The sequence below is a fragment of the Schistocerca serialis genome, chromosome 2 (genome assembly GCF_023864345.2).
Source record: "Schistocerca serialis cubense isolate TAMUIC-IGC-003099 chromosome 2, iqSchSeri2.2, whole genome shotgun sequence".
NCBI lineage: Eukaryota > Metazoa > Arthropoda > Insecta > Orthoptera > Acrididae > Schistocerca > Schistocerca serialis.
This window is the reverse complement of record NC_064639.1, coordinates 827960501-827983322: the sequence shown is the minus strand read 5'-3', so window position 1 is coordinate 827983322 and position 22822 is coordinate 827960501. Positions and strand designations below refer to the sequence as shown.

Genomic DNA, 22822 nt, shown 5'->3' with positions numbered 1-22822 from the left:
TCTTCTGTTTCTGTATGTATGCTTGGATTGATTACAATACTAGTTACGCAAAAAGAACTAATTCTGATGTTGTATATTAGATGGAAGATCATTCACATATATGAGGAACAGTACTGGACCTAAGATTGAACCTTGGGGAAACATATACGCAATTTCTTCCCAATCAGAATTTTCTGCATTCTTTTGTTAGATATGACATTATCCATTGGTTGGCTATACCATCAGTCTCATAAAATATCAATTTATAAAGGAGAATACTGTAATTCACATACACAAAAGTCTTAGAGGGGTCACAGAAAATACCAACCAGCACTATTATATTGTTTAATGCTTGTAAAATCTGGTGACTGAACATGTAAATGGCATTCTCAGTAGAGCAACCATTTTGAAACCCAAACTGTGATCTTTTAAGGATACTACTGCTGCTAAGATACTATTCTAGAATACATCACCTTCCCAAAAATTACAGAGAATGATGTCAGCAGTGAAATATGTCAGTAGTTATTGATGTCTCTTTTATCACCTGTCTTAAAGAGGGGTTTAACAATGGCATATTTCAGTCTCTCTAGAAAAATGCCTTGAGCTAGTGATACATTATAGATTTTGGATAAGATTGGGCTTATTACATTGAAACAAATCTTTAGTACTCTATTGGAAACATCAACAAAATCAGTAGAGCTTTTATTTTTGAGAGACTATATAATTTTCTTAATTTCAGAAGCAGAAACGGTGATACATTCATGTGATTTAATTTTATGAGAGTTCCATTTTCAATATACTGCTGTGATTTTGCTCTTGAACTGTTTGTCCCTATGCTTTCTACCATATTTAAGAAATGATTATTAAATGCATTTGCTACCTGTGACTCATCATTTATAGCCCTTTCATTCAGTTCAATAGTGATGTCATCTTGTTTTGTGGATGGTTATCCTCTCTCGTTTTACTACATTCCATATAGCTTTAATAAGGGGGGTAGGACGTCAAACGGGCCGACTTGGAGCAGGGAAGGCGCCACAGGTCATTTTAATTTCCACTGTCTATACTTTTACAAATAAATTCATAAAATTTGTCAGCATGACCAGGAAGGCTTCAGCATTCACACTCATGGCAGTGGAAGTTAAAAAACAAAGTCAGGTGTTTTTCTTTTTTTTTTTTTAATGTGAAATTTAAGTCTATTGTTCGAAGAACTTATCCTGACACCATTTGCATGTTCCTTGATTTTTTTTAATAACCTTTATTCATAATTTTGAGTGGTTTTTGCAGTATACAACTACTGCAGGCTCCCTACTTGTTCTTGCCAAAAGATACATTTCCCTTCTCCTTTCACAAGGTACTTTAATCCCTCTAGTGATCCATGGTTTCTCACATGGCTATTTAGAGTCCTTTCTGATTAGCTTATGGATAAAGGTATTTTCAAATAATGATGTGAATTTATCTTGGACAAATTAAATTTTATTTTGGCATTTGGTTCATTATAAATTACATCCCAGGCCACCACCTGTAAACTATTCTTAAAAACAAATGTCCTGGAGTCGTTAATTATTCTAACTGATTTCCACTGGGGAGTATCATACTGTAAGGCACTATATTATTTATTCCTACTAACTGTGCACCATGATCAGAGAGATCATTTGTTACTGGGTAAAAAGTTATTTTCCCACTTTGAGTTTCATCAAAGAAAACATTATCAATTAGGGTTCTACCGTATTTATCCACATGTATTGGAAAGTTAATTACTGAGATTAAATTGTAGGATCCAAATAAGGATTCCATATCATTTTTCTTATCAGAATACTTTAGAAAATCTACAGTGAAGTCACTGCGGACTATTAACTGCTTGCTGATGGTGCTTCACTTTTTTGTATGCACTCCTCCTCCACGCATATGCCACCCTTACATCACCACTCTTGATTGATGAGGTCCCACCTCTGCACTGCCAATACTACAAATTCTTCTAAACAACATCTTTCTTTCATATCAAAATCTGCAAAATTTTGAAAAACAGCAATAATTTTTGCATGAGAGGGTCATTCTTACGTACCTACACTGTAATGAACTTCATCAGTTATAAATAGAACTCTCTAACTTGGTACCTTGTCTCTGAGAATCTTCATCACCACCAGTTAAGGAAATTTGATTTCAGTGGCTTATCCATTGCACAATTCACACAGTGGTTGATATGAAGTTTGAGTTTCTGCTGTAGCTCATTAGCAAGAGTCGGTGCCAACCTTTTAAATCCAGCTATCTCATTTTGCATACATTTAATGTGTCTGTGTATTTTCAACTTGTGATTGTGGTACGTAATTCTGCACATCTAGAGTAATTATCTCACCCACTGTCACTCATCAGTTTGTAGCGGACTCACTGTGGCACTCCTTTCTTTGTTTATCCAATGAAGTGCAGCAATGGGATGTCACTGTCATATATGCTAACATGCATGTGTGGATCTACGGCTCAGGCCCAGGTCTGGAGACAACCACAATTTGTTACCATCTCCCCTTCCCACATCCCCCTTCCCCATGTGTAGATTCAGAGTTAGGTTCTGCAGTTTTGGTGGGGTAAGCGGGATGATGATGACGACATCATAGTTTGTTATGTTTTCACTACTCAGTCAGTCCCTCCTCCTACCCCCCCCCCCCCCCCCCCCAAAATATAATTTGTTGTCACCATCACTTGCACTGTGACACAGATACCCAGAATTTTAACAATGATGGTACAATACGTAAATTGTTTTAATATAATAATGATGATGATAATTTATTTACATTAGCATTTAGTACATTACTTTAGCATAAGTTCAAAAAATTGCAGTTCAGAAAATTACACCATTTGTAAAGCATTTGTAAAATTCACAGGTTATGCAGTTGATTTAAGAACTGTAACAGCAACAAACTTTCACAACTTCATAACTGATAAGGTATAAAACTGAAATGTGGAATCACCATTATCAGCAATCCACTTTGCTCTGCCATTATGAACACATGATGCAGAATACGGCTGTGTAAGTGTATAAAGAAGAATGCTGTTTCTTTCAGCTGCTTTTGCTTCCAGTCACAGAAGTTAATCTTTCTGTTATTTTTTCCTTAGTGGATGATCTTTTGTTTAACACCACTTTCTGTGGTTTGTTAGTTCTCTACCTTTGGTCTCTTGAACCTTGCTGGGTTTGTTGTTGGCAGCAGATACGTTCAGGCTGTAAAAGAGTGTGCTTACCCGACTGGAAAGTTTACTGTAGTCCGTCAATCTATATACAGGGTGGAGAAAAATTGTGTCACGAAATTTTAACCCTGGATAGCTGATGGCAGTAGGAACCAAATTACTAATGTTGTGTAGGTCAACAGCGCACCAACTTGAGCTACGGAAGCTTAGTGCCATACACTCCAATTAGCCATGGGACTGCCCCGTTGGTGTTCATCAGTTGACGGGCAGCGCTATGGTTGTCCATTCACACATGCAAACGTCCCTCACCCTGTCACTGCCCCAACATGATACGCACACGTGTTGAACAGGTCTTTCTGTTTGTCTCCGCATCATGTCAGAGGCATTCACACATAAGCTTTGCTTTGCAGCACACGCATGTCGCCTGTGATTTAGTCATAGAGTAAGCATGGCTGCAAAGTATTCGTTTGAAGAACAATGAGATATGGTATTTGTTTATGGAACAGCCAATGGTAACGCGCATGAAGCTCGATGGTTGTATGAGGAACAGTACCCAGCAAGACAGCACCCACACCTGCAAACGTTTAGAGCAATTCACCAGCGACTTGGCAAAACAGGCTCGTTACTGTGATGTCATGGTGATGCTGGAAGACCTCAAACATGACGGGATGCTGCATTTGAAGAGACTGTTCTTGAGCACTTTGAGGAAGCATCTACGACAAGAACTCGAGCAGTTGGACACGGCATGGGGGTCACTCATTGGTTAGTCTGGGAAGTTTTGAGGGATGACAACCAGCATCCATTTACTTTCCACCCTCTCCAAGACTTAAATCCTGTGGTGGACTATGAACACAGGCTGGGATTTTGCCGGTGGTTTCTGCAACGTGTTGCATGAGATCCCGACTTCCCCGCCATTGTGTTGTTTGCCGATGAGTGCACCTTCCATCAGGATGGCCTTTACAACCCTCAAAATGTTCATTACTGGGCAAGGGGAAGTCCTCACATCACGTATGTCCACGGACACCAGGAATGATTTTCGCTTAACATTTGGGCAGGCATTGTGGGTGACCATCTGACTGGGCCTGTCCATCAACCTTCTCGACTTACTGGAGCAAATTACCTTCACTTTCTGCAAGAAATTCTGCTGGCCTGCTGGAAGATGGTCCCCTGGACATACGGCTACACGTGTGGTTGCAGCATGATGGGGTGCCTGCACATATCAGTCGTGCTGTGTGCAGATTCGGGTGGCATTTTTTCATCCTGCATGGCATGTAACTCTCCATCCAAATAGGCCTCAGAAGGTGCCAAGAGTGTTGACTAACTGCCATGTCATCCTCAACTGACAGGCATCACTGGCTGCGGATATGGAGAGGCATGTTGCTAGCATTGCTTTCCCAGCCATTATCAGTTTTCGCGACCAGAGCTACTACTTCTCAGTCAAGTAGCTCCTCAATTGGCCTCACACGGGCCAAGTGCACCCTGCTTGCCAACAGCGCTCAGCAGACTCGGGCAGTTACCCATCAAAATGCTAGCCAAGCCTGACAGCACTTAACTTGGTGATCTGCTGGGAACTGGTCTTACCACCGCCATAAGGCCATTGGCATTATGGCTTGCAATGGTACTCAAATAATCCAACTGGCAAGGTGACTGCCTTCTTTTTTTACATCAGTTGGTGCTATAGGAATCCGTAAGCAAGCTCGTGTGCAGTCAATGATGCTAAAGATTTCAGTTGTCTCCATGTGGCTGTCGAAATCCTTGATGAGTGGTATCGGGTACATGTCAGGCATTGTTCTGGAGTTTGACATATGGTGGTTGCCCCATAATCGCCAAGTGCCATTGTGTTTTCCTAACATATGTAATGGAGAAGCCCACTGGCTTTCTGATGGCCTTATCATGCCTTCCTGAATTTGCTGTTCTACATCATTCTTTGCTGCAGCAAATTTTTCTGGCTTGAGCCAGCATGATTTGACTGTGGCCATTGGACCCAGTAAGATGTGAATGAAGTGCATTGTGTTGAGGTGCATCTTGCTGTTTGCCTCTATCATTAACGTAATACCAGGAAACTTGCCTAAAATATAGCTCAAATATCCTGTGCTCTGCCACTTCGCTCTCTGGAATGTCTGCAGTTCTCCATAGTTCAGGTCTGCAATCAGTTTGAAATGATATAAAAGATCTGCTCCTAAAATGGGATCACTGACATCTGCTACCAAAATATTCCACTCAAGTTGTTTGTTTACGTCGATGTCTAATTTCACGGTCTTTTTGCAATATGTCTTGATGACTAAATTGTTTGCTACTGCAAGATGTAGTGCCGCCATTGTACTGTTCAGTTGGAAAAGGCTGATTGGTAGCACACTTAGGTCTGAACCTGTGTCCAACAAAAGCTATGGTTCAGACTTTGTGTCCACCACAAAAAGCCATTGAGAAATGTTGCGTGCACTCATGAAACCAATTCTTTGAAGACCGTAATCAGGTGCGTTAGGACTATTGGTCATCTCAGGAAATACACTACTGGCCACTAAAATTGCTACACCACGAAGATGATGTGCTACAGACGTGAAATTTAACCGACAGGAAGAAGATGCTGTGATATGCAAATGATTAGCTTTTCAGAGCATTCACACAAGGTTGGCGCCAGTGGCGACACCTACAACGTGCTGACATGAGCAAAGTTTCCAACTGATTTCTCATACACAAACAGCAGTTCATCGGCGTTGCCTGGTGAAATGTTGTTGTGATGCCTCGTGTAAGGAGGAGAAATGCATACCATCATGTTTCCGACTTTGATAAAGATCAGATTGTTACCCATCGCAATTGCGGTTTATCGTATCCCGACATTGCTGCTCGCGCTGGACGAGATCCAATGACTGTTAGCAGAATATGGAATCGGTGGGTTCAGGAGGGTAATACGGAATGCCGTGCTGGATCCCAACAGCCTCGTATCACTAGCAGTTGAGATGACAGGCATCTTATCTGCATGGCTGTAACGGATCGTGCAGCCACGTCGATCCCTGAGTCAACAGATGTGTGGATGTTTGCAAGACAACAACCATCTGCACGAACAGTTCGATGACGTTTCTAATAGCATGGACTATCAGCTCGGAGACCATGGCTGCGGTTACCCCTGATGCTGCATCAGAGACAGGAGCACCTGTGATGGTGTACTCAATGACGAACCTGGGTGCATGAATGGCAAAACGTAATTTTTTCGGATGAATCCAGGTTCTGTTTACAGCATCATGATAGTCGCATCCATGTTTGGCGACATCGCGGTGAACGCACATTGGAAGCGTGTATTCCTCATTGCCATACTGGCATATCACCTGGTGTGATGGTATGGGGTGCCATTGGTTACACATCTCGGTCACCTCTTGTTCGCACTGACGGCACTTTGAACAGTGGACGTTACATGTCAAAAGTGTTACGACCCGTGGCTCTACCCTTCATTTGATCCCTGTGAAACCCTATATTTCAGCAGGATAATGCATGACCGCATATTGCAGGTCCTGTACGGGCCTTTCTGGATACAGAAAATGTTCGATTGCAGCCCTGGTCAGCACATTCTCCAGATCTCTCACCAATTGAAAACATCTGGTCAATGGTGGCCGAGCAACTGGCTCCTCACAATATGCCAGTCACTACTCTTGATGAACTGTGGTATTGTGTTGAAGCTGCATGGGCAGCTGTACCTGTACACGCAAGCTCCGTTTGACTCAATGCCCAGGCGTATCAAGGCCATTATTACGACCAGAGGTGGTTGTTCTAGGTACTGATTTCTCAGGATCTATGCACCCAAATTGCGTGAAAATGTAATCACATGTCAGTTCTAGTATAATATATTTGTCCAATGAATACCTGTTTATCATCTGCATTTCTTCTTGGTGTAGCAATTTTAATGGCCAGTAGTGTAATATTGTAACTACTCGAAGCTGAGGTTTTCACAGCCATATGTGAAAATAATGCAATGACACCATGTGTTGATCGGTTCAGTGTGAGGCACCAGCTAAGATTCACGGTGTTGTGTTGCCTGTTCACATTTTGATGAGCAGGAAAAACATCTCTTGTACTGCTCTTCTGTGTACCAGGACTGAGAACCTCTTCCATTTTCAAAAATTGACACATTTCAGAAGTAGGTCAATGTGCCTGTTTAGTGCCGTGTGTACAAAAACACACAACAGACATTTTGAGTTATGCATCCTAGCACACACCATGGAACTTTTGGTTACGAGCATCACCAACATACCTGGTGCAGCAGTCGCGGATAGAGAGGGGAGATTGAAGAATGCAGCATGACACCCTGTATTGCCATTTAAAGGCCTTTGAAAGAGTTTGGGTGTTTTCAAGGGGCTGTGCCCTTTTATGCCCTGCATCCAAAATGCTGGTGAAACCGACATCAGTAATCTTTATCTGTTCTGTCTTTATATTGCTAGGTTGGTGGATGACTTCCTCTATTAGCAAGGCGCCCTCTGAACATTGTCTATTCTGTAATGCTGCGACTCGCCTTATGTGCATGAACGCTCTCTGTCAGCAGTTTCTGAAATTCACTGGAGCACCCAAGTGAATGCTTAGCCCAGGACTGGTCAATGTAACTGCTCATTAAATGTTTGGTTCTGGCCCACTCGCTGTGCTGATTCTAACTACAACACTGCCAATGTTGAATTGCATGAAAACAGTAATGGCTTCTGCTTTTTCTGCCAATACTGTCAATGGCAAATCTGTGTCTGTGACTAATATAATTATTGTCATATCAGGAAGCATTTTTAATCAAAGTATTCTCAGTTACCTCTCACGCAAAAGGTTGGGCCCCAACAGTGGATGCTGCAGCAGGGTGTGGTGTTTCCTGTACATCATTCACGCCCCCCCCCCCCCCCCATTTAACACTGTTTTCCATGTTGCTCCATCATTTTTCTGTGTTCTTACTCAGATAACCACTGTAGGATTTTTGGATGCTGTACTGGTGTGAAGTAAATGCACACACAGCTCATTAATAGATACTTTTAATACACACAAACTTTCACACAATAAAAGTCACTAGGTCACAATAAAGTGCTCTGAAACAGAATACAAAGAACTTAACAACAAGACAAAATGTATCAGTCTGTGACAGTCAGTTGTTGTTGCTGACCTTCAGGTCACTAGAAAGGCACTAGGTAAGTGCCATACTTATTGAACCAATACTGACTTTAACCCTCGAGCGGGTGCACCTGCGTATAAAGTGTGCCAACCAAAAATAAAATGATTTTGTGCAGTTCCATTTTTGTTTCACAACTGCAAACCTATACCTATTCTTTCAGTATTGCTTCAGGTAATGCAGCAATAAATTGCTTTGTCATACGTCCAAGGGAGCAGCAGTAACATAAAATACAAAGCAAGCTTGGCGAGAAAAAATTTAAGATCAGTTCAAAAAAATGACCCCAGTTACGAACTAGCAACATAATCTCACATTGAAGCAGTTGTCTATGAGATAGTTAGTGATCGAATAAGCAGCTGACCAAGATCTGATACAACTGCACTGCTTAATGCTTTGAATGCATCATTACTGTCTCTTTAACACCTATCCTTGGCAAAAGAGGGTTATAGTGAAAATTTATTTCATTATTGTTTAATAAAACAGTAGTTTAGGGTGTTTCAAAAATGACCGGTATTTGAAACGGCAATAAAAACTAAACGAGCAGCGATAGAAATACACCGTTTGTTGCAATATGCTTGGGACAACAGTACATTTTCAGGCGGACAAACTTTCGAAATTACAGTAGTTACAATTTTCAACAACAGATGGCGCTGCAAGTGATGTGAAAGATATAGAAGACAACCCAGTCTGTGGGTGCGCAATTCTGTACGTCATCTTTCTGCTGTAAGCGTGTGCTGTTCACAACGTGCAAGTGTGCTGTAGACAACATGGTTTATTCCTTAGAACAGAGGATTTTTCTAGTGTTGGAATTCCACCGCCTAGAACACAGTGTTGTTGCAACAAGACGAAGTTTTCAACGGAGGTTTAATGTAACCAAAGGACCGAAAAGCGATACAATAAAGGATCTGTTTGAAAAATTTCAATGGACTGGGAACGTGACGGATGAACGTGCTGGAAAGGTAGGGCGACCGCGTACGGCAACCACAGAGGGCAACGCGCAGCTAGTGCAGCAGGTGATCCAACAGCGGCCTCGGGTTTCCATTCACTGTGTTGCAGCTGCGGTCCAAATGACGCCAACGTCCACGTATCGTCTCATGCGCCAGAGTTTACACCTCTATCCATACAAAATTCAAACGCGGCAACCCCTCAGCGCCGCTACCATTGCTGCACGAGAGACATTCACTAACGATATAGTGCACAGAATTGATGACGGCGATATGCATGTGGGCAGCATTTGGTTTACTGACGAAGCTTATTTTTACCTGGACGGCTTCGTCAATAAACAGAACTGGCGCATATGGGGAACCGAAAAGCCCCATGTTGCAGTCCCATCGTCCCTGCATCCTCAAAAAGTACTGGTCTGGGCCGCCATTTCTTCCAAAGGAATCATTGGCCCATTTTTCAGATCCGAAACGATTACTGCATCACGCTATCTGGACATTCTTCGTGAATTTGTGGCGGTACAAACTGCCTTAGACGACACTGCGAACACCTCGTGGTTTATGCAAGATGGTGCCCGGCCACATTGCACGGCCGACGTCTTTAATTTCCTGAATGAATATTTCGATGATCGTGTGATTGCTTTGGGCTATCCGAAACATACAGGAGGCGGCGTGGATTGGCCTCCCTATTCGCCAGACATGAACCCCTGTGACTTCTTTCTGTGGGGACACTTGAAAGACCAGGTGTACCGCCAGAATCCAGAAACAATTGAACAGCTGAAGCAGTACATCTCACCTGCATGTGAAGCCATTCCGCCAGACACGTTGTCAAAGGTTTCGGGTAATTTCATTCAGAAACTACGACGTATTATTGCTACGCATGGTGGATATGTGGAAAATATCGTACTATAGAGTTTCCCAGACCGCAGCGCCATCTGTTGTTGAAAATTGTAACTACTGTAATTTCGAAAGTTTGTCTGCCTGAAAATGTACTGTTGTCCCAAGCATATTGCAACAAACGGTGTATTTCTATCGCTGCTCGTTTAGTTTTTATTGCCGTTTCAAATATACCGGTCATTTTTGAAACACCCTGTATTATGTAAGTTTATTTTCTCTTTGTTTAAATAAACTTAGATTAAACTGTGATTTTGATCATACTGGACTTACCTTGGTAACATAAGGAAAGCTATTCTTTTTATGTGTACAAAGGGTGCTGCGTGCCCGCTCGTGTTATGAAAAACGGTGCACCTGCTCGAGGGTTAACACTGATCACCTCAAGTGGCAGAGTGCCCACTATAGGACACAACCAGGTGGCCCATCCCATAAATTCACCCACTAACCAGCAATCTGATGTCTACAGGATCAAATTCATTATTATTATGTGGTCCATCAGAGGCATAATGTGATTCCTTATTAGTGATGTTCTGCCAAATTGCTCATATACTGCTAACATACCATCATACTGACTTCTACGAAAGAAGAGTCTGAAGAAATGGTCAAGACTTTCAAGCAATAAATGAAGACAACACCTGGTCTTATTCCAACTCAGGTGTTGACAACCCTCCCCGGCAGGTATGGATCCGTGGTTGTGTCAATACGCAGGCTCTGGCTGAGGTCCTCCGCAGGCAACAGCTGCAAGATATGCCACACTTGCTTCAGACATAACCATTGATGCCACCAGAGTGACTTAATTCAGACTCTTAACATAAGGCATAGACTGCAGTGACCCCCACTACATTGATCACCTCACATGGTCATCATCATAGGAGGAGGCTGATGCACTCTACAACAAAACCAACTTCGTAGTCAACAGGCAACCAACCGCCATCACCATCAGGTGTCACTTCTAATTCCACAACATCACTGCACTAGGGTTTTTAAATAAAATATCAATTTGCAACAGTAGTAAATACTATCTGATACAAAGTGTACCCAGGAAAATTGAGGATGGACGTGAAAACTCACAACAGCCGCTGACATTTACATAACCAGCAGAACCCAGCATGAATAACAATCTTTTCTTAGAAACAAAAAGATATAAAACTCAAAACATTTTGGAAGACTGTCACGTGATACAGAAGATATAATTGTTTGCAAAAGGCATAACTGTCTTCCATAATGTGTAACATGACATTTCTGTTTTGCAGAATTAAAATCTGGCAAATATAGAGGAATTTCAATAACAGGACTTTTCCCTCCCTATGATTTAAGGAGCCAAATGAGTACAGTTCAGCCCTGTATTAGTTTCCATAAGCAGAAAATCTAGAGTAAGTATTCCATTAAAAATATGATTATGGTGACAAAGATTTTTGGATCAATGATGTGCCAACAAGGTTCTATGTTGCAAGAGATAGTCATTCACTTTCTAGAACATTATGACACATATGCATGTTTTACTAGAGCTACCCTAGATGCAACCATCTCAATAATGAAGTTAAGATGCCATCACACTTTTGGTTCTTCCCAGTCAAATTGCCAGATAGAATCAGACAATAGATTGTAGAGGATCCATTCAGCTTTGCACATCACATTTTTTCCCAATCTAACACATCTGGCACTACATATATCTTGCATATTTGTTCTGAGATCATGTCTTTTAGATATTACATCCCATAATGAGGTATGGGCAGGAGTCTTCAGTTGTGGATTTCATCCTTGGATAGTTTGTTCTATAATGTCTACTGATAGTTTGGCCATTTTGAAGTGAAATTTTTACGTGGACACAATGCTTCCATCCAAATAGAATTAAAAAGTGGCATAAACTTGGGACCAATTATTCAGCTACAACCCCTACCTCACACATTCTGTTTATGAGTTGTTTCTATGTGGCTGCATTTTATATCTTTTGTACAACCAAGTCTACACTACCTACCAGCTCTGACAGAAATATTTAGTTGGCTAAGCCACATCCAGCAATTTTTGAATTTTCCTTTTGTATTATAGAGGACGTACTAAAGGAAGAGAGAGCTGTTATGCAGGAGACAGAGTACTCACATGCCTAAGTTGACTATTTTGGTATTGTAACCATATTACTGTCAGACTTTGCACCACCCATGTGATTGACAGTAGAGCACTGGATAAACAAGATTTTTTTGTTTTCTTTTTTATTCCAAAGGACCACTGATTAATTGCACTACACTGAAGTGACTGCCTCTGTCATGTTGATTCAAATTACCAATAATGGGTAGGTAATATGGAAGTCACAGATCATGGCCTGTTATTACAAACTACCCAATATTCAAATAGAATGATACTGGGAAGAAATTCACATTAGGATTGTTGGACCAGATAAAAAACTGGAATCCTCTTCAGGTACATGATACTTAAGACACTCTGTAACTCTAGCAAGTTAAAATGACAAAAATCACAGTTAAATACACCTAAGGTATTCCTGCAGCAAATATAAAGTGGTTGGAAACAGAACAACATTTGACTCAGGGTTGAAAATCTATGACTTGTTCATGACTATATTTAGTTCTTGAAGCAATCTTTATGAACAGTATGTGGCAGAGTAACACATGCACACTTTTATTAACAAGAGACAAGCACATGTTCCCAACTTACAAATGCTCATAACGACAACATATCACTCCATTATCAAAAACTGAATGATAGTGGTTCGATGAAGCCTCCACATTTGTAGGTCTACTTGTGTCTCCCATATGCCAACTTGGCCCCAATACAATTGAGCCCATGTGGGATGTTGTTGCAAATGGGTTGCATGACTTACACTTCATTTCACAACACCTGTAGGTCACGGATGGCTACTGAAGGGCACTGGATGATTTCTTTTCCTAACACCTCTGGTGGCTAGTGGAATAGGCTTCATGGCAACTTGCCTCCTTCACAGGCTAAAGCAGAGTTGTAAACAATACTAAGAATATGTCTCTATTTAATTGCTCATCAATATACATAAGCACACCAGACAAAATATTTTACACCTTAAGGAGACATCACACTAACACCATGTAACATGGATCTGGCTTTGGTAATGGACACAGGTGAGGAAGAGAGTCCATACGTTTCTTCATGTTTTCCATATGCAGCTAAAGCCACTCATTGATAATTAGATCCTGCACTGCTATCTCATTGATCTCACAGCACAGATGTTGACTGCTACATTTCACCCCCTCCCCCTTCCAAACAGTCCCAGTCATTTTCTATGGGATTAAGCTCAAGTGAATTAGCAGGCCAGTCAAGTTGCTATTGCTTTTGTCAAAAGAGGAATACAGATGTGCAGGCCCTGTGAACAAGGCTGTTGTCATCTTGGAAGACAAGTGTGTCCTCAGCATACTCATCGTGAAGATGTAGAAGAAAGAGCTACAATTTGTCACTTGAAATAAACACTCTGATATATGCTCAAGGTAATCTGAATGAGTGAGCCCAAGTCATGGCAGGAAAGACATAGCCAAACTTCACAGAACCACCTCCAGCCCGAACTACATTCTTTTCATTCCACAGATTAAATGTTTCATTTGGCCACCTCTGCACTCAGTGCCTTGAATCATTTGAAAAAGAGGCAAAATTGTGACTTTCTAGACCTGACTGTATAACTCCAGTCAGCTACTGCCCAGTTTCAATGTTGTTTGGCACCTTGAACTTTTGCAAGGTAGCCAATTCTAAAAGTCCATTGCATGCCATTCCTTTCGTAATGTTTACTCAGCAGTTGGTTGAGAGAGACCTGACAGTATCACTTCCTGTCTTGTTTGAACTCGATTGTCATCAACCTCTGTTCTTACTCCACGTTACATGGCTGTGAGTGGATTCCCTGTAGATACGTTAAATAGTCCACATTGATGCAATCCATGTTGACCCATCTTACTGCAGTCATTCCACTCTACCTAGTGGCACATACACATCACTTCACTGCCACGCAGCACATAATCTAAGAAACTTGGCCCTATACTGAATCTGCATCTTGAATAAGAAGCCTGTAGCCCATAATTCAGGTGTAGCACATACCCACCCCTCCCCCCACCCCACCCCTATCTCTTGCAGGAGGCACAAATCCAATGAATGGAGGAGAATTTGCTTGCCATACTGCTGAATAGATGGAGGAGAATTTGATTGCCATACTGCTGAATAGAAATCTAGTTTCTTAGCAGACAACCTTCCAGTGTAACCACTGTACCCACAACATAATCTGTCTGCAGACGTTACCCTACGTATGTTAACTGCCTCACTATTTTGTGCATATGTGGCACCCTTTCATTTTAAGTACTCAGACTCGATGTTGACAAGTGCTTCATGTCACAAATTTAATACGGTGTACAATTCATTGCTCTTGCATCATGATAACACACCCCCACATTCATCCCTGTTTGTGTGTAACTATTGCACAAGAAATGAAATCACTATGCCACCTCATCCTCTGTACTCTTCAGACCTGGCCCCTGCGGACTTTTTTTTTATTTTCAAAGTTGAAAACCCCACTGAAAAGACAAAGGTTTGCAATGATAGACGACATAAAAGAAAATTCGCAGACAGTGCTTCATGTGATCCAGCAGAAGGTGTATCGAGACTACTTCTGGAAGCAGAAACATTGATGGGAGCAGTGTATCAGTTGTGAAGGAGAGTATGTTGAAGGAGACCACGCACAATAAGTAGGCATAAACTATGCACAAGGTAGGCATAGAAAAATTTTGTGGACAAAGTTCCAGAAATTTTTTAACAGACCTCATAGTCTTAGCAAGCCGTCACAGGTTTATTTATACACAAACAAAAGGTAAACTCTGATGTGATTAAGTTATGCACCTGGGCAAGGGGGTGTACTTGAAGGGATTGGGGACTGATGTTGGCCAGGAGTACTACAGCCATGATGATGATGTGCTGGTGAGAGAGGAGAGGGGTGTTCAGGTAACTGGTGAGTCTCCAGACACCACAGCATTGGATTTCTCCTTTTTCTGCAGATCAATAAGCCTCCATGCCATGAAAACTTCTTAATTTCACATGAGTACAGTAACAACTGAACAAACCCAGGATACAGTGTTACCTGCCACTTAGCAATGCTAGACTTATGATTTAGTAGAATTGCAGATGATCAATTTCTAGAAATCAAACAATGGAAAATCCAGGACAGAATGTAACAATATTATGAAAAGGAAAGTTGCTATCCATCATATAGCAGAATGCTGAGAAGCAGATAGGCACAACAAAAAGACTGCCACAAATAAATCTTTCAGCCAGTACGGCCTTTGCCAACTCTTTTATACACTGTCATGCAATCAAGGTGAATATGAACCTCTACAAACAGTGCTGAGGTAGATACCCCAACCCATTCACTTCCTCATGCCCCCGTGTGTGTATGTGTGTGTGTGTGTGTGTGTGTGTGTGTGTGTGTGTGTGTTGTCTGTCGTCTCTGTTGATGAAGGCCTTACTGGCCAACAGCTTTATTTGTGACAGACTTTTCGTTGTGCCTATCTGCGACTCAGTGTCTCCACTACATGTTGAGTAGCAACTTTCCTTTTCACAATTTCTAGAAATGAGTGACAGTAACCTCCTGTCCTTCTTGGTTAGGATCTTTTGCTGAGAACTGAGCATAATCACTTACACATAATATTCAGCATGTGGGGTAGCACCTTGTCACCACTTTAATTAAAAACCAGTCTCATGTTGTTAATCAGCTTTAATACATGATCCCAGACTAATTAAATGAATAAAACTAAATTAGACAAAGATTAAGAGAGGTTCTTGTAAATGCGATTCAAACAGACAACAAATTTTTACTGACCACCAAAAGAGCAGTCAATGATCACAACTCAGAAACATCGGAAGAGTAAGTAACTCTCACATACCATGACTATTTAACTTTCTGCAGAAAATTTCTAAAACAATTTAGTCTCAAAATGAAAACTAGCACTTTCCTTTTTTTAATGGTGTAGCTGAACTAGTGATAAAACTGCTCTGATATAATCAAACAATGGAAAGTCTAGGATGGAGTAATGACAATATTAATGAAAAGGATAGATTTCTACTCACTATATAATGGAGATGTTGAGTCACACACAGGCAGAGCAAAAACACTGCTAAACAAGTAAGCTTTTGACACTGAATTAGACAAGACACGCATGCACGCACGCACGCATGCACAGTCATTTGGCACAAATCACAAAGTCACCCTTATCTGCAACCATACATTTATAAATTAGCTTAGCAGAATAAAGTCTTTCCTTATGGAAATGAGGCTTGGCTTAGAAGAATATTTTACATAACAAGATGAAATGTTCTTTCACACTGTAACAATTTTTGTAGCATAAAAAGGTTTCCCTGGTGACTCAAAAAGGGTAAACTGTTTTTCACCTGAACACTGGTTGATCAACAAAAATGTAGGTAGAGTAAAGAACTGAATGATCTGTAATTTTCATAAACTGATAAGTTCTTTAAAATGGATTAATTAAGGTAGAATCAGGATGTAATAAATAAGATAGCAAAAGTGTCAACATTTTTTTATAATACCTAGAACCAGCGTAGGGGATATATGTTGTGAGACTCTAAAGGAGTGAATGGCAAAAACAGCCACACAATTAACAGAGCAAACAGCATAAGCATGAAACATGATTAATGAGACACAAAGTACAGTATTATGAGGGTCAATGTTTAGGTTTTCACAAATGACCGCTACATATCACTAATGAGAAGTGTTACTGCAAGTGTTAAAAAAGGTATGCTGAAAAAAACAAAAATTTCACATGAAAGTTTTCACTGGCTGATATTTTACATTTTCATTAAGACCAAACTCAATGACAATGCCTCAAATCATGTCATTCAAATTATGGTAATCAATCCTCCTAAGAAAAACAGTTTGCAATTGGGGTCTGCAGAATTTTGTCAGGATCATGCTTCTATCAGCAATGAACATTTACAGATTGACCAAATTCAGATGTTGCTCCCGAAAACATTGAAGCTGTGTGCTACTCGATTGAAAAGAGGCATCATATGACATACCGTGAGACACAGGTAGTCTTCTGCAGTGTAAAGCATGCTGAGGAAAAGATTTGTTCGCTGTGGATTCCTTAGGCTATAGAGTATGCACAGAATTGTATGTATTGCTTTCAAAAGCACATGCTTTGAAATAAAGAGGATATACACTCTATCAATTACTATGATGCTAGAAGCACTTATACACCGATGAGCCAAAACATTATGACCACCTCCTTAACAGCTTGTTTGTCCATCTTTGGAACGAAATACATACGTCAGGGATCTGACAGTTTGTTGGTAGGTTTTTGGAGGTATGTATCATTAAGTGTCTATGCACAGGTCACGTAATTTGTGTAAATAATAGGCCACTGATTTGCGTATTGGTGATGACCAATAGCGACCCAAATGAGTTCTGCAGGATGTACACCAGGCGAATTTGTGGCCAAGACATCAATATGAGTTCACTATAATGCTCCTCAAACCACTGTAGCACAGTTATGGCTCCAAGACACAGAAAATTAAACTGCTGAAATATGACATCACCATCGGGGAAGACACCAAGTATGAAGGGATGCAGGTGATTCACAGCTATCAGCATGTCTTCAATTATTACCAGCTGGGGCACACTGCATATTCCAAACTGCCATTCACCTAGATGACGGAATCTGTAGAGGCATCCATTTACCTAGTGCAGCAAAAATTTGATTCACACAGAGAGCCGACATGTTTCCATTGATCAACAGTTGAAACCCGATGACCGTGTACCCACTACAATCATAATTGATGATGATGTTGGATCAACATGTGAACACATAGTAGTGGTCTGCTATGGGGCTCCATGTTCAACACTGTATAATGAATGGGGTGCTCTGAAAAATTTGTGCATGGACCAGCACTGTGCTCTTTCAGCAGAGATGCCACCGATCACCACCAATCATACTTTACAGGGCAGACAAGCCTCCAAACCCCATGTTCTGTGAAGGGTAATGGGCATCCAACCATATAGTGCCTAGTGATAGTTTCAGTGTCCTTTTACCTTTTTATTTATTTATTTATTTATTTATTTATTGTTCCGTGGGACCACATTTAGGAGAAGTCTCCATGGTCATGGAACGAGTCAATACATGAAATTATAACACGATTGTAGAAACAGATAAAATGAAATATAAGAAACATATTCAGGCGACAAGTCGTTAGTTTAAATAAAGAAAATCAAGAATGTAACACTGGAATTTGCTTAATTTTTTAGCTCTTCCAGGAGCTCCTCGACAGAATAGAAGGGGTGAGCCATGAGGAAACTCTTCAGTTTAGACTTAAAAGTGTTTGGGCTACTGCTAAGATTTTTGAGTTCTTGTGGTAGCTTATTGAAAATGGATGCAGCAGAATACTGCACTCCTTTCTGCACAAGAGTCAAGGAAGTGCATTCCACATGCAGATTTGATTTCTGCCTAGTATTAACTGAGTGAAAGCTGCTAACTCTTGGGAATAAGCTAATATTGCTAACAACAAACGACATTAAAGAAAATACATACTGTGAGGGCAATGTCAAAATTCCCAGACTATTGAATAGGGGTCGACAAGAGGTTTTCGAACTTACACCATACATAGCTCGAACAGCCCGTTTTTGAGCCAAAAATACCCTTTTTGAATCAGAAGAATTACCCCAAAAAATAATACCATATGACATAAGCGTATGAAAATATGCGAAGTATACTACTTTTCGTGTTGAAATGTCACTTATTTCAGATACTGTTCTAATGGTAAATAAAGCGGCATTTAGTTTCTGAACAAGATCCTGAACATGGGCTTTCCACAACAGCTTACTATCTATCCGTACGCCTAGGAACTTGAACTGTTCCGTCTCGCTTATAACATGCCCATTCTGTCTGATTAAAATGTCAGTTCTTGTTGAATTGTGGGTTAGAAACTGTAAAAACTGAGTCTTACTGTGATTTAGCATCAGATTATTTTCCACAAGCCACGAACTTATATCATGAACTACATTATTTGATAATGTTTCAATATTACACACAAGATCCTTCACTACCAAGGTGGTGTCATCAGCAAACAGAAATATTTTTGAATCACCTGTAATACTAGAAGGCATATCATTTACATAAATAAGAAACAGCAGTGGCCCCAGCACCGACCCTTGGGGAACGCCCCATTTAACAGTGCCCCATTGGGAATGAACATCATTACCACTCTCAATATTGCGGAGGATTACCTTTTGCTTTCTGTTCTTAAAGTAGGAGGCGAACCAATTGTAAGCTACTCCCCTTACTCCATAATGTTCCAACTTCTGCAGTAATATTTTGTGGTCAACACAGTCAAAAGCCTTCGTTAAATCAAAGAAAACACCTAACGTTCGCAACCTTTTATTTAATCCATCCAAAACCTCACAGAGAAAAGAGACTATAGCATTTTCAGTTGTTAAGCCATTTCTAAAACCAAACTGTACATTTGACAGCAAATTATGTGAATTTAAATGCTGCAGTAACCTTGTATATACAACCCTCTCGATAACTTTAGCAAACACCGATGGCATAGAAATAGGTCTATAATTGTCAACATTATCCCTGTCTCCCTTTTTATAAAGTGGCTTCACTACCGAGTACTTTAATCGGTCAGGAAACTGACCACTCCTAAAGGAAAAGTTACAGATATGGCTAAGTACTGAGCTAACATACGTGGAACAATACTTCAGTATTCTGCTAGATACCCCGTCATATCCATGAGAGTTCTTGGTCTTTAGTGATTTAATTATTAACTCAATCTCCCTCTTGTCAGTATCATGGAGGAGCATTTCAGGTAACAGTCTCGGAACACTTTTCTCTAAGAGCGCTATATGATTCCCTGTTGGGACTAGGTTTCTATTTAGTTCACCTGCTATATTCAGAAAGTGATTATTAAATACTGTACATATATGTGACTTATCAGTAACACGGACATCCCCACTACGCACTGATTCTATATTCTCGACCTGTCTCTGCAGACCAGCCACTTCCTTTACGACTGACCATATGGTTTTAGTTTTATCCTGAGACTTAGCTATTCTATCTGCATACCACAGACTTTTTGCCTTCCTAATAACTTTTTTAAGCACCTTACAATACTGTTTGTAATGGGCTGCTGCATTTAGATTTTGACTGTTTCTAACGTTTTGATATAATTGCCACTTTGTTCTACAAGATATTCTTATCCCTTTAGTCAGCCACCCAGGCTGCCTGTTTGTGCTAGTACCCTGTTTTGAACGTTCTAACGGAAAGCAACTTTCAAAGAGCACGAGAAAAGTCTTGAGGAAAGCATTATATTTATCGTCTACTGTATCAGCACTATAAACATCTTGCCACTCTTGTTCCTTGATAAGGTTTACAAAAGTCTGTACAGCAACTGGATCAGCTTTCCTAAAAAGTTGGTAACTATATTTAACATGTGTTGCAGCACAAAAATCTTTTAGACTTAAAATTTGTGCATCATGATCTGAAAGGCCATTCACCTTTTTGCTAACAGAATGCCCTTCTAATAATGACGAATGAACAAAAATATTGTCTATGGTTGTTCTACTGTTCCCTTGCACTCTCGTTGGAAAGAATACGGTTTGCATAAGATTATATGAATTAAGGAGGTCTACCAGCATCCTTTTCCTTGCACAATCACTTATACAATTAATATTGAAGTCACCACATATAACTAACTTTTTGTATTTCCTATAAAGTGAACCAAGAACCACCTCTAGCTTTAGCAAAAATGTTGTGAAATCGGAGTCTGGGGATCTATAAATAACAACAGTAAGAAGTTTAGCTCCACTAAATTTAACCACACCTGCACAACATTCAAACACCTTTTCAGTGCAGTACTTTGAAACATCAATTGACTCAAATGGGATACCGTTTTCTGTACACGCTCACAACAGTAGCACATGAACATTTGATGAGCTTCACCATTTTTGAGACACTTGTTCAAAGGCTCTGTTAATAATTATCTGCCCCTTGTCAAAGTCGCTTATCTCAATGGAATTCCTCATTTGCAGCCCTTATCTTCACTAGTGTGATCCCCTATCTGTGTCTGCTCTGCTTACACACTTTTGTTACCGTGTCTTGTGCCCACAATGCCACTAGGTGTCATCTGATATTGCAACGGGCAGTGGTTATAATGCTTTGGCTTATCAGTGTACAATAATAGTGGGATCCTGGGTATATATGTCATACATATTCAGAAATTATTATTCTGCATCTATAAAACTTTCCTTTATGTAAGCTAAATGAAAATGATACAATAAGGATGCATAAATTGCAGTTTCAATACAGAAACAGTACAAGAAATATTGTTAAAAAAATTCTCTCTCTCTGTTGTCGAGTTTCATTTTGAACACAATGTGGTAAAGCCTTTTAAGGAAATAAGCACAGCCCACTTGATTCACAAATTACACATGTTAGAACTATGTACTTGGAAATGGAGGAATGTTTACAATTTTATAACATAATAACAATTTGAAATGCACTGAACACAATTGAATATCTACATAATAGGCCACAGTGAAAACAGTTTATTTAGAGGTATTTGTGAAGCATGTGTTATGAATGAACATGTAACACAACCTTCATTACAAAAGCGAAACAGCTGAGGAAACAAAATAAATGCTAATTACATTTTTTCAGTATTCTTGTGCTCTTCTTCTGCAAAGGATTTCACAGTAGCAATGGTACAAGAAATTCCACTCAAAATGTCTTTCACCATAGCTTATAGCACCAGTAGTCTTTGCAGCACACAACATAGGTCCATAAGAAATCTACACATGGCAAAAAGAGATAAATGCAGTGCTTGATTTTTGACAGTACACACCAGCACTCCATACCGGAAAAAAAAATCAGAACCACAGATTTTGAGATATTGTACGATATAACTTATTTTTTACCAGTACCAATGTTGTATTTGACTTTTAAAATGTGCAGAAAGCATTAAAATAACACTTTAAGAAGTCTAAATTTCAAAAACAACCCACCCTCCCACCCACCTCCTCCGCAGGAAGTAACAGTACAGAACCTCTTTTTTTACAAATCAAGCACTGGGTAAATGTATTCACAGTCTACCGTGACTTGTGACTTATGAGCTCTACCTGTCAAAGACTGGACACTTTCAGTGAAGAAAGTATATACATCAACACAGGGAACATATATTCAGCAAATTAAGAGGAAAATGTTAATGTAGCACTGCATAACAGAGCAAATGATAAGAAAGAGGAACTAACAGACATGGAGTGATACAAAAAGGAGAACATCAAGCTGTTTAAATAGATAAGACACGCTCAAATTGCTCTATTTACTCTCATTCCAAATATGGTATGAGAAAAGCCACTATGCTCCAATGAAGAAAGCAAGTCACTGACATCTTCTTTGTATGCCTATCTACTGTTTAGTAATTCTTCTTTATTGTGGGTGTGTGTCTCCTTTTACACCCTTGCTTGCTTTCAATCAGTTTTCCACCATCACACTAAATTCAAAGTACAATAATTGAACATACAGAGTTGCTCTATGTGGAACAGAAATGCTGAACTATTAACAATGTAAGCAGTGCTAACAGATATACAAAATGTTCATTTTGTGTTTCTGTTATCAGTCCCTCAGTTCCTAGAAACCAATGCAGTTTTCATTTAAGTAATTTCTGTGAAAAC

At 40.1% G+C, this 22822-nt stretch overlaps 1 protein-coding gene across 1 annotated transcript in view; it reads right to left on the bottom strand.

Moving 5' to 3' along the window:
• Positions 1-10724: 10724 nt before the first annotated feature.
• The window catches only part of LOC126458089 (Golgi pH regulator A), a 105347-nt gene continuing 93249 nt past the window's right edge, over positions 10725-22822 (bottom strand). The window contains exon 10 of the transcript XR_007585573.1: positions 10725-10860. The gene's annotated coding sequence lies outside the window, so the exon portion shown is untranslated. The remainder of the gene's footprint in view (positions 10861-22822) is intronic.